This window comes from Homarus americanus, unplaced genomic scaffold, assembly GCF_018991925.1.
Source record: "Homarus americanus isolate GMGI-L3 unplaced genomic scaffold, GMGI_Hamer_2.0 scaffold6317, whole genome shotgun sequence".
NCBI lineage: Eukaryota > Metazoa > Arthropoda > Malacostraca > Decapoda > Nephropidae > Homarus > Homarus americanus.
In genome coordinates this window covers 17,406,051-17,418,180 of record NW_024730668.1, presented here as the reverse complement: position 1 = coordinate 17,418,180, position 12,130 = coordinate 17,406,051, and the positions used below count along the sequence as shown (strand labels likewise).

The 12,130-nt window shown below is 38.3% G+C and overlaps 1 long non-coding RNA gene across 1 annotated transcript in view; it reads right to left on the bottom strand.

The window, feature by feature from the left end:
• The window catches only part of LOC121867140, a 113,093-nt gene that overhangs the window by 81,099 nt on the left and 19,864 nt on the right, over positions 1-12,130 (bottom strand). Inside the window, exon 2 of the long non-coding RNA XR_006089089.1 lies at positions 7,484-7,521. This is a non-coding gene — a long non-coding RNA (uncharacterized LOC121867140). The remainder of the gene's footprint in view (positions 1-7,483; positions 7,522-12,130) is intronic.

The window sequence follows — 12,130 nt, the reverse complement described above, 5'->3', positions numbered from 1 at the left end:
GGTAACACAACAAAACTATGACAACATAATATAAACCATAATGCAACGTAAACTATGGTAAACATAACGTAAAACCATGACAACACAATATAAACTATGGCAACACAACATAAACCATGGTAACACAACGTAAACCATGACAACACAATATAAAACCATGGCGACACAACACAAACCATGACAACACAACGTAAAACCATGGCAACACAACATAAACTATGGCAACACAACGTAAAACTATGGCAACACAACACAAAACTATGACAACACAATGTAAAACTATGACAACACAACGTAAACATGGTAAATACAACGTAAACTATGACACATAACAAAAACGTAAAATAAATATAAACCATGACAACACAAAGTAAAACTATGGCAACACAACGTAAACTACATTCAACAAAACTATGGTAAACACAACATAAACCATGACAACACAAAGTAAACCATGGCAACACAACGTAAACAATAGCAACATCCCCACAACAGCTGGTAGTAAGAACGGACTCTGAACTAAACCCAGTCTACCCACCCTCTTGCCTCTGTGCCCAGCCAGCCAGCCAGCCTCTGTCTCTATCTCCAAACCTATCCAACCCACGGTCATTATATTCTCCCGGGGATTAACAGATCAATATGTACGGGGTGGTCCCTAATTATGTCATCAACGTGATCCTCCGCGTTGTGCCCTCATTGTTAACCTCGGCTCGTAATTGGATTTAGGCTCGCCGTTTGGGATCGATTTCCGTGACGTCACATTAGCGCGCGGGTGTTTTTACGCTGTTGTTGTGGGTTTTGTGTTGTGGGTTGTGATTTGTAACTCTGGCTGGACGCTGCATATGATTTACTGTAGTATTATTATTGTTGTTGTTGTTGTTTATCGATATGGACGATTTTATTGATTTATTTATGTACTTTACAGAAATGTTTCAGTCTAGTTATCTCTAATTATTTGATCTTTATTATCTCCACCTTATTCTCTTATCTCTCTCTTTCTCTCTATTCTTTCATCTTTCTCTCTACCAACATCATTCCCACTACCAATCAATCCATTCTTAATTAATACCCAACTTTTCTCGATTCGCCTACCAAAGAAAAAAATCTTCGAAAATATAAATTAAAAAAATACAGGAACATCACTTTAATCAAGGAAACACAAAGACTTAACCAAAAAAATAACTCATCCTTTCATTAAGTTCTCAAGAGTGGCAAAAAGAGCGCGGGTTGTAACGGTAAGAGGCGGTGGTTGGTCATACACTTGTTACGGTACTAAGCGGTGATTGGTCATACGCTTAACTACACAGATTCACTTAGTCAAATGGAACAGGAAGGTGAAACAAATCTACCAGTACACCTGTAATATAATACTCGTCAATATAGACATTCCTAGTTATACGTACATCATTATATACTGTTATATTTACATCATTATATACTGTGTTATATCTACATCATTATATACTGTATTATATCTACATCATTATATACTGTGTTATACACATTATTATATACTGTTATATTTATCATTATATACTGTGTTATACCTACATCATTATATACTGTTCTTATGCCTACATCATTATATAATGTATTTATACACCATATTATATACTGTCATACCTACTTCATTATATACTGGGTTGTACCTACATCATTATATACTGTGTTATACCTACATTTTATATACTGTGTTATACCTACAATATTATATACTGTTATACCTACATCATTATATACTGTGTTATAGCTACATCATTATATACTGTGTTATACCTACATCATTATATACTGTGTTATAGCTACATCATTATATACTGTGTTATACCTACATTATTATATACTGTGTTATACCTACATCATTATATACTGTTCTTATACCTACATCATTATATAATGTGTTATACCTACATCATTATATACTGTCATACCTACTTCATTATATACTGAGTTGTACCTACATCATTATATACTGTGTTATATCTACATCATTATATACTGTGTTATACCTACATCATTATATACTGTTATACCTACTTCATTATATATTGTTATACCTACATTATTATATACTGTATTATACCTACATCATTATATACTGTTATACCTACATCATTGTATACTGTGTTATACCTACATCATTATATACTGTTATACCTACATCATTATATACTGTGTTATACCTACATCATTATATACTGTTATACCTACATCATTATATACTGTTATACCTACATCATTATATACTGTTATACCTACTTCATTATATATTGTGTTATACCTACATTATTATATACTGTATTATACCTACATCATTATATACTGTTATACCTACATCATTATATACTGTGTTATATCTACATCATTATATACTGTGTTATACCTACATCATTATATACTGTTATACCTACTTCATTATATATTGTGTTATACCTACATTATTATATACTGTATTATACCTACATCATTATATACTGTTATACCTACATCATTATATACTGTGTTATACCTACATCATTATATACTGTGTTATACCTACATCATTATATACTGTTATACCTACTTCATTATATATTGTTATACCTACATTATTATATACTGTATTATACCTACATCATTATATACTGTTATACCTGCATCATTATATACTGTGTTATATCTACATCATTATATACTGTGTTATACCTACATCATTATATACTGTTATACCTACTTCATTATATATTGTGCTATACCTACATTATTATATACTGCATTATACCTACATCATTATATACTGTTATACCTACATCATTATATACTGTGTTATATCTACATCATTATATACTGTGTTATACCCAGGACCTAACCATACCAGATTGGCCAGATCGCGCATGTGGGTGGAGTTGTGTGACGTCATCGTCGCCCTTTGGGGACTACCCCGCCAAGTGAATTCTTTGTACCGAATGTACGCGTGGCGTGCAGTGTGGTCTAGTGAACGTAATGCTGCTATTTTGGATTAATATTCATACCTTTCAACAGCTATGCCAGGTGTCTGTGTAATATTATTTGGCTGTCCAAACACCAAAGTTATGACAACAGGCTCAGAAATTAAGTACTTTGGTTTTCCAAAAAAATAATACTTCAGGAAAGTATGGATAAGCCTGTGTCGTCGTGCTGATACCATCAATCCCAAAAATGCTGTAGTTTGCTCTGTACATTTCAGTAAGGACGACTACAATGGTGATATGAAGAGTCGCTTACTTGGGATTGAAAGCCACTAACAACAAAAGACTCCTAAAGGAAGCAGCTGTGCCCTCCCTTTATCTACCTAATGGTAAGTATCAAGATACCGTGTATAGATTAGCCAGATTTTATATAACACTAAAGTAGCCATCACTGAAGGCCAATATCGTTATGATTTATTAGTAGCAAATATTTGGCGGGGTAGATTGGTAGTGTGTGTGTGTGTGTGTCGTGACGGTGCCACATACTTTCCCGCCACTACCGTCCATATTGCATATTTTACAATTCATTGCTTCTTTTTTTTTTCATGGTTAATTAGAAATGTTATTGGTACTTGACTCAGCCATAATATTTGTTTTCTTTATGATTAGACACCTAAATAAGACCATTTCATACAGCAAACAAAAAGATAATGCGTGCAGATGAAAACAGTTACATGAAAATCATTTGGAAAGTTGGTATAAATAAGTCAGTAGTCATGATGAATATATATATATATATATATATATATATAATTACGTGTACATAGCACCTATAGCAGCAGTATTATTATTTCTTTATTGTGATCTTATTAAGTGCCCAATAGGTTCACACAGTTGCGTAGAATCGTCTGGCATCAGCCAGAACAAGATAATAAAAGTGAACTCTACACCATAAAACTGTGGTTAATAAACATTAGTGTAGGATTTATTTTTCTCGGTCCTTAATGATTTCTAGTCCTTACTGTACAATATATATAGTTAACTTCAGTCATAAGATGTTCGTCTTTATCACCAACCTTGCATAAATATGGTTATCTCCGAAGGAAAGAAAAGAAAACGAAAGAGGTAAAAATTGGAAGAGATTGAAATTGTGAGCGCGGCAAAGTGGAAGCCAATCCTATGGCGAGCATGACGTCACTGCGCGGGCTGCGCTTATTTTGGTCCTATCTGGCCGACCTGCTATGGTTGGGTCCTGGTTATACCTACATCATTATATACTGTGTTACACCTACATTATTATATAATGTGTTATACCTACATCATTATATACTGTACTATGTTATACCTACATTATTATATACTGTGTTATACCTACATCATTATATACTGTTTTATACCTACATCATTATATACTGTTTTATACCTACATCATTATATACTGTGTTATACCTACATTATTATATACTGTGTTATACCTACATTATTATATACTGTGTTATACCTACATCATTATATACTGTGTTATACCTACATCATTATATACTGTTATAGCTACATCATTATATACTGTGTTATACCTACATCATTATATACTGTGTTATACCTACATCATTATATACTGTGTTATACCTACATCATTATATACTGTGTTATACCTACATCATTATATACTGTTATACCTACATTATTATATACTGTTTAGTGTTATACCTACACCATTATATACTGTGTTATTCCTACTTTCTTATATACCTGTGGTGTAATAGTCAGCATCCTTACCTCGTAAGCGAGCTGATCCGAGTTTGATCCTCGGGCAGGGTGAAACTATGGGCAAGTTTCTTTTTGCCATTTGCCTCTGTCTACCCAGAAGTCATTGGGAACCTGGATGTTAATCTATTTGAGGATCCTATTCCGTGCCAGTGCAGTTGGCGAGCTGTCCAGTCTTCTAGGACTACTCCATGACACTGGGTCATGTAGCTCATTAACTTCGGGTGTGATTGTTGTGTTGGCGACAGCTTCTACACCTTAACAAATTCACGCCTAGGAAGCCCTTGGGCCGGCCATCCTCGATTTCGAGGGGCTTCCATTATTATTATATATACCTTGTTATACCTACATTTTTATTTATTAGAAACTAACACAATAACATTCGAAACAATCTATATACAGACAGACAGACAGACAAACACAGATACTTGAAGACAACGCTTTCTCGAGTATCGTACATCATCACCTCCCACATAACCGACAAGTTATAACAACATGTATGACTTAATAACCACACAAGTCAATCACCACCTAAGATAAGCCTTAATAAGTGGACAAAATACCTCTAAACCACAGTTTATATATAAAAAAAGGGAAGACATAATTATCGTACAGCGGGATACCATAAAAAAGTGCCAGCGGTGACAGGTCGTATCTCGCACCTAATTGGCAGAATAGAGCAGCTCATCGTACCAAATTGGGTGGAACTTAGTGGGGAGTTTTTCGAGGCAACAAATCGTCACGAGAGATGCAAGTGACGGGGTTCGATAAGATGAATGTTAGGAACCATCTCGTCTTCCAATTGACGGTCATCGTACATCTGGTGGCTGGGATGCACTCCCCCCCCCCTTCACCGAAGTGTGTGTGTCGTCTCTGTGATACACAGTTGTCGTAAATATGAAGATTTCCCACAAAAACACATGATTGTTATTTATTTGTGTTTGTGGTATTTAAAACAAACCACCACAATATACTTCCTTCCCTACTACACACACACACACACACAGAAGTAACAGAGAGACAGACACACACACAGAAGTAACAGACACACACACACACACAGGTGTTATCATAAACAAGTGTGACAGTCTCAGTCACAGTAGAGACACTGATGATGGTTCTGTCACTCTCACCACACCTCAGGTATTATTAGGTCTCGGGAGGGGAGGGCGTGTGAAGGGAGAGGGGGCATGTGAAGGGAGGGTACGGCCTGTGGAGGGGAGGGGAGGGTGGAGGAGGGGGTGGACGGGTGGAGGGGGGAGGGGCATGTGAAGGAGGGCTTGTGAGGGGACGGTCTGTGGAGGGAGGGGAGGGGTGGATGGGACGGTGTGGAGGGAGGGACGGCCTGTGGAGGGAGGAGGCCTGTGGAGGGAGGGACGGCCTGTGGAGGGAGGGACAGGAGGGAGGGTGGATGTGGAGGGGGAGGGAGAGGGCAGGACGGCCTGTGGAGGGAGAGGGCCTGTGGAGGGAGGGACGGCTGTGAGGGAGGGACGGCCTGTGGAGGAGGGAGGTGGAGGAGGGGAGGTGGAGGGAGGGACTGTGGAGGGAGGGGGGAGGAGGGGGGACGGCCTGTGGAGGGGAGGGACGGGAGGGAGGGGCCTGTGGAGGGAGGGGACGGCCGTGGAGGGAGGGGAGGGAGAGGGTGGGAGGGAGGGAGGGGGAGGGAGGGGAGCCTGTGGAGGGGTGAAGGGAGGGGATGTGGGGGAGGGACGGCCTGTGGGAGGGAGGGGACGGCCTGTGGAGGAGGGGGACGGCCTGTGGAGGGGGCTTGGGGGGAGGGGGATGTGGAGGAGGGAGGGCCTGTGGAGGGAGGGGACGGCCTGTGGAGAGGGAGGGAAGGGAGGGGACGGCCTGTGGAGGGAGGAGGGAGGCGGCCTGTGGAGGGAGGGACGGGGTGGAGGGATGTGGAGGGGGAGGGGGCTTGTGGAGAGGGGACGGGTGGAGGGACGGCCTGTGGAGGGAGGGACGGCCCTGTGGAGGGAGGGACGGCCTGTGGAGGGGGACGGCCTGTGGAGGGAGGGAGGGCCTGTGGAGGGAGGGGAGGGCCTGTGGAGGGGGAGGGGGCCTGGAGGGAGGGGACTGTGGGAGGGAGGGAGGGGTGGGAGGAGGGACAGCTGTGGAGGGAGGGACGGCCTGTGGGAGGGGGAGGCTTGTGGAGGGAGGGGACGGCTGTGGAGGGGAGGGACGGCCTGTGGAGAGGAGGGGGCTTGTGAGAGGGAGGAGAGGGGGTGAGGGAGGGGACGGCCTGTGGAGGGAGGGACGGCCTGTGGAGGGAGGGGAGGCCTGTGGAGGGGGGAGGGCTTGTGAAGGAGGGGGGTGGGGGAGGGGAGGGAGGGGACGGCCTGTGGAGGGAGGGGACGGCCTGTGGAGGGGGCCTGTGGAGGGGGAGGGGGCCTGTGGAGGGGGACGGGGGTAGGGACGGCCTGTGGAGGGAGGGAGGGCTTGGGAGGAGGGGAGGGACGGCCTGTGGAGGAGGGAAGGGGAGGGCCTGTGGAGGGAGGGAGAGAGGGGGAGGGCATGTGGAGGGGGACAGAGGGGCCCAGAGGGTTGTGGAGTCATCAAGGGGACGGCCTGTGGAGGAGAAGCATGTGAAGGAGGACGGCCTGTGGGGGGAGGGAGCAAAGGAGGGGGGCACAAAAAGGGAAAGTATTTTACACATCAAAACACAAGTAACTTTCATAAAACACAATCAAACCAATTTTACTCAAATAAAATGCCCCACATAAAAGTCCACATAATATCTACACATAACAAACTCTTAACTCTGGCCTAAGACTAAAGTTACTCACCAGCGACTTCTTGTCTTCAACTTCTTATTATCGTTTATCTGAAAGAAAAAATAATATTTCAGGGTTACATTCACTTAAAATACGAGTTATACATTATAAAAGTATTGTTAAATTTTAGTTTCATCGCTCATGAATGTGATTTTTTCTTTAATATTTAGGTAAAGTTTGGGTCCAATGTAGTTCCTCGCTCCTGGGTGAATTATATATCTGATAAACTGACTATAAATAACAAACTGACTGACCGATTGCAATAATAATAATAATAATAATAATAATAATAATAACTCAACTGATACTCTATTTAAACATCAACAAAATAAACACATAGACATTATATAAAAACAAAAATTAACAACTTTTCCACAACACAAACAACAGAAAACGAGTAATCAAAACAAATGACAATTACCTCGCGTAACTGACCGATCACTGGTGGCGTTGATAAGGTGGTTAATCCCTCATTATCCCGACCCCATGGAAACCTTACGGGCTGACACTATTACGCCTTCAGTATTGCATTGTTTTCCCCCGCACCCCTGGTTATATGGGTATAACACTGTCATGGCCCCGTATATATATCTGATAGGTGTCGTTTAAGTGGTTTAATTCATCTTTATCTTGTGCCTCTGGAATCCTTACGGGATGCCCTGTGACATTCATATGCCTGTAGTGTAGCACTGTCTTGCCCCGCGATCTATTTATTTGTCAGCTGATGGAGTGATTTGACGGAATTTTGCCTCCGCGAGCGTTGATTGGCTCTTACCACTCATGACGTCATAATACTTGCTTCCAAGAGCATTGATTGGCTCTCACCTCTCATGACGTCACTAATATTTGCTTTAATGAGTGTTGATTGGGTCTTACTACTCATGACGTCACAAATGTGTCTCCACAAGCGCTGATTGGCTCTAACCACTTATGACGTCACTAATACGTTTCTCCACGGGCGTTGATTAGCTCTCACCAATCATGACGTCACTAATACGTGTCTTCGCGGGCGTTGACTGGCTTTTACTGCATACGACGTCACTAATATTTGTCTCCACGGCCGTTGATTGGCTCTTACCACTCATGGCGTTGCTGATGCCCTCTGTTCATATTTGGTACATATAAATTTTCACACAATTGTACCATTATTGTCTTATGTAAGAACTGATCTAAAAATATAACTACAACAACTGCAACCCGACAGCTAAAATTACGTCCCAAACTACACTAAGATTGTTTATATCTTAATTAGAAACGTTCTCTCAGCCGCTATCAAAGGGAAAACGTGCCAGTGTTTACAAGAGGAACTGCGAGACACTTGGACTCCCCCGCGTTTAATAAAACGTAAGAAGAAATATTTATTGTTTTATTTATATATATGTTATTATGCTTTTGCTATCTATCGCTACCAATATCTCTTTCTATATATTTATCTCTTTATCTGTTAATTTATTTCTCTATCTCTCTCCCCTTTTTTTATTTATGGGCTCAGCCCACCCGGGCACAGGTCACTGACCCACATCAGGGCCTGGGACGAAACCATCATAATAATAATAATAATAATAATAATAATAATAATAATAATAATAATAATAATAATAATTAAATAAATAAAACTTACAATAAAAATAAAGCAAAGTAATAATAATATAAAATATACTACTACTACTACTACTACTAATAACAATAATAATAATGAAGGATCATAAATAAAAAACTAAAAAACTCATGAGTGAAAAACGATATACAATATGTATGTTGTGTTGTCAATAGTAAGAGAAACAATTGAGACCCTGCAACTGTGTGTAAATGAGGCAGAAAATCAGATCAGCAACCTGGGACTTGGTCACAATTTTCGTGATGCCATATGGCAGCAGTGTCTACCATTAGACAATACATTATGCTTCCAATACCTTCCCAGGTGGTAGTACCTCCCTGTTTGGTAGCTGGCGACTACCTACTGTTTATCAACATATGCACGAATTACTGCGCTTCGACAACTAAAGTAGTCCACAGACAAAATACTTTTAACACGTATTGATTTTTTCCTGCAAGTACGACTGTTTTACTATTGTAATTAATACAAATTATTAAACTATATAATTTTATAAATAAGATAAATAATATAAAATTCAAACAACCAAATCACCAGAAGTGAAATATTTGCAGGTGATTTTATTTTACTGAGGATACAATATAGTCTAAAGGCACAAAATAAACACTATTATTTTAACTGGGCTAAAAACAAGGATAATTTGTCAATATTTTGGCCGATAATTAATAATATCACGGACGAGTGAGTCAGTGAGAGCTGCGAGTCACTCTAGCCTTCGTAATAAAACTCTACCAACCTACTAATATATCACGAGACTAAAGCTATAGTGGATATATTGTTACCAAAGTATTATTAATAGTTCATAATGTTTACAATATGTGTTATTAACTATATTATTATTTTACAGACATAATTTAACAAGTACTGTAATTATTGATGTTATTCTGCTGTTTCTCGTCAATTCTTATTTTACTTCTTTATTTAAAAACAAGCAACATAAAGCCTCTAAGAAAGCAATATTATTCTTATACTATTATTCATTAATTTCACTAAACATATCATTAAGTTGAATTAGTGTAGTTACAACTGACCGAATAGTTACCGTCGAAATAACAGGAATAACAAATAGAAATACCAGTCAGAAGGAACTTATTTATTAATGTTTAAAGCTGTTTGTTATTAGCATTAGGAACTATGATGTTGAGGTTATATTGTATTACTGCGCTTCAACAACTAAGGTCTTGATGTTGATGTTATAATGTATTACTGCGTTTGAACAACTAAGGTCTTGATGTTGATGTTATAATGTATTACTACGCTTCAACAACTAAGGTCTTGATGTTGAGGTTATAATGTATTACTACGCTTCAACAACTAAGGTCTTGATGTTGATGTTATAATGTATTACTACGCTTCAACAACTAAGTCTTGATGTTGAGGTTATAATGTATTACTACGCTTCAACAACTAAGGTCTTGATGTTGAGGTTATAATGTATTACTACGCTTCAACAACTAAGGTCTTGATGTTGATGTTATAATGTATTACTACGCTTCAACAACTAAGGTCTTGATGTTGATGTTATAATGTATTACTACGCTTCAACAACTAAGGTCTTGATGTTGATATTACTACGCTTATCTTGATGTTGATGTTATAATGTATTACTACGCTTCAACAACTAAGGTCTTGATGTTGAGGTTATAATGTATTACTACGCTTCAACAACTAAGGTCTTGATGATTATAATGTATTACTTTATGAACTAAGACCTTGGCCACTGCCAATAATAACCATCAATTTCTACAATACAATAACATATAGTAAAGTATAACAATCTAAAAATTTTACTTATAATTTGCAATCACTATAAAAAATAGAACGCAGTGTAATTCAATCTCTTGGTATATAATGAACGATTAAAATCTATATTCAATTTCATATTTCAAACAAAAAAGTTTCATTTATTAGTTCGTGGTTTTTTTCAGTGCATTATTAATGAAACAAATATAAGTGTTCTTGAAACGAGGTATTTGAGCCGACTGTAATTTTTTTCAAGTAATGTGATCCGTTAAACAAGTTTAATATTAATTATTTTACCGTAAATGTTAAATATGATATATAAAATGTAAAGAAGGTCAAATGTTAATCAATGATATTCTAACAGTATTATAAGGCTACTCAGTTTACATAACAACGTATATAATAATTGTCAAGAATATATTTACAATTATGATATTGTTGAGGAAAATATTATATGCTCATTGGCGAATATACCGAACGATAGGCTTGCTAGGGAAATATACCATCAAACTATAAGTATGCTAGGGAAATATACCATCAAACTATAAGTATGCTAGGGAAATATACCATCAAACTATAAGTATGCTAGGGAAATATACCATCAAACTATAAGTATGCTAGGGAAATATACCATCAAACTATAAGTTTGCTAGGGAAATATACCATCAAACTATGAGTTTGCTAGGGAAATATACCATCAAACTATAAGTATGCTAGGGAAATATACCATCAAACTATAAGTATGCTAGGGAAATATACCATCAAACTAATATACCATCAAACTATAAGTTTGCTAGGGAAATATACCATCAAACTATAAGTTTGCTAGGGGGAAATATACCATCAAACTATAAGTATGCTAGGTAAATATACCATCAAACTATAAGTTGCTAGGGAAATATACCATCAAACTATAGTTTGCTAGGGAAATATACCATCAAACTATAAGTTGCTAGGGAAATATACCATCAAACTATAAGTTTGCTAGGGAAATATACCATCAAACTATAAGTATGCTAGGGAAATATACCATCAAACTATAAGTATGCTAGGGAAATATACCATCAAACTATAAGTTTGCTAGGGAAATATACCATCAAACTATAAGTATGCTAGGGAAATATACCATCAAACTATAAGTTTGATAGGGAAATATACCATCAAACTATACGTATGCTAGGGAAATATACCATCAAACTATAAGTTTGCTAGGGAAATATACCATCAAACTATAAGTATGCTAGGGAAATATACCATCAAACTATAAGTATGCTAGGGAAATATACCATCAAACGATAAGT